Below are 1,769 nucleotides of genomic sequence, written 5' to 3'. Positions count from 1 at the left end.
TGCAGGAAAAGTAACAGAAAAATTGGTCTTGGGATGCTTGCATTAGTTTAAAAAAAAAAAGTCTCAGAGAAAATATCTAAGCTTCTGCTTTAAAAGCCAGAAAAATGAGAGCAAATTAAATCTAAAGTAAGTGGAAGGAAAGAAATAATGAAGCGCAGAACAAAAATCAATGAGAGACAAAACTGTTAAACAATGGATGAAACCAATTAAATCCAAAGCTGGTCCTTTGGAAAGTTCAGTAAAATTGATTAATTTCTAGCCATCTAGTCAGGAGGAAGAAAAGAGGTAAGACACAAGTAGATAAAATAGGGGCACTGCTAAGGGCTTCATAAATATTGATGTAATAATTAGTGACTATTATGAACAAGTTAATACCGATACATCTGGCAACTTAAAGAATCAGTGAACAAATTATATAAAAGATGCAAATTATTAAAACTCACACAAGAAAAAAAAATAACTTATATAGTCCTGTGTATATTTAACAAATATAATTTGCAGTAAAATAGTTTCCAAAGAAAACTTGAAACAAAAATGGCTTATTAGGCGAATCCTAAAAAAAAGATTTATGGAATAAAAATACTGAATGCAGGCAAAATCATTTAGAAAATAGAATATGAGAAAATGCTTTCTAAGTCATTTTAGGAGGCTAGTAGAATCAGAACATAAAAAAGACATTACAATAAAAAGAAACTACAGATGAATAAATCTAGTAAATCCCTAGTAAATCTAGGTGTAAAAATCCTTAACAAAATAATAGAATAATAGAATCTACCGATGTATAAAAATGGTCATACATCTTGGCCAAGTTGGGTTTCAACATAGGAATATATGGTTGGTTTCACACTCAGTAACCCATCAGGATAAGTCAACATATTAATAGAATAAAAATGAGATTCCAAGTGATAAGAATAAGAACAATTTGCTAAGAATAACTGAAATAGAAAAAGCAGTTGACAAAACTGAAATATAAAAGCTAAAAATATAATTTTTCTGTAAGAAATTATAAGACAATTGGTGACCTTCCGTTAGGAGAAGATCTTGTAGGTAGGACACAAAATACAGAGACCTTAAAGGAAAACTATAAGTTGTGTTTCATTAATATTTAAAATTTCCATGTTTAAAGACTTCAGAGTGTGATATTAATCCACAAATTGGGAGAAAGAATTTACAAAATAAAGGGTTTCTTTTTTAAAATTTTTTTCAGCCGACTATAGAAAGAACACTCAAAAATGAGCAAGAAGAACATCAGCACAAAATGATTTAAATGGCCGAACAGTTTAAACAGACATTTTATCCAATAAATTTGCAAATAACCCAATTAAGCCAACTGTGCTCTTTTCCCCACGGGGGCCCGATGTCCAGTGGCTGCAAACAGCAGCCTGCTCTGTAGTGTATGCAGCCTGTTGCCTGTATGGGTTGCCCTAAGGGATCTTGGATTCAGCCCTTTCCCGTGCACATTCATGCCTGGCCAGCTGTCCCCACTTGAGGCTCCAGACAGGTATGCGCGGTGCCTTTGGAAAGCCCCGGGGCCCAGTGGCCAGGGTCCACGTGGGCCAAGTCATAATGTCCATCGGCACCAAGCTACAGAACAAGGGACATGTGATTGAGGCCAAGTTCAAGTTCCCTGGCCGCCAGAAGATCCACATCTCCAAGAAATGGGGATTTACTAAGTTTAATGCGGATGAATTTGAAAACATGGTGGCAGAAAAGCGGCCCATCCCAGATGGCTGTGAGGTCAAATACATCCCCAGTTGTGTCCCTCTGGC

General features: G+C 35.7%; 1 non-coding gene across 1 annotated transcript; it reads left to right on the top strand.

Annotated features, from left to right (window-relative positions):
• The first annotated feature begins 1,312 nt into the window (after nucleotides 1-1,312).
• LOC133082792 (small nucleolar RNA SNORA70) lies at nucleotides 1,313-1,446 on the top strand. Its single transcript, XR_009699013.1, has one exon. It is a non-coding gene; the product is annotated as a small nucleolar RNA SNORA70 (small nucleolar RNA).
• The last annotated feature ends 323 nt before the right edge of the window (nucleotides 1,447-1,769 follow it).

Source organism: Eubalaena glacialis, chromosome X, assembly GCF_028564815.1.
Source record: "Eubalaena glacialis isolate mEubGla1 chromosome X, mEubGla1.1.hap2.+ XY, whole genome shotgun sequence".
NCBI classification, from domain to species: Eukaryota; Metazoa; Chordata; class Mammalia; order Artiodactyla; family Balaenidae; genus Eubalaena; species Eubalaena glacialis.
The sequence above is the reverse complement of the archived record's forward strand: the minus strand, read 5'-3'. Positions and strand labels throughout refer to the sequence as shown.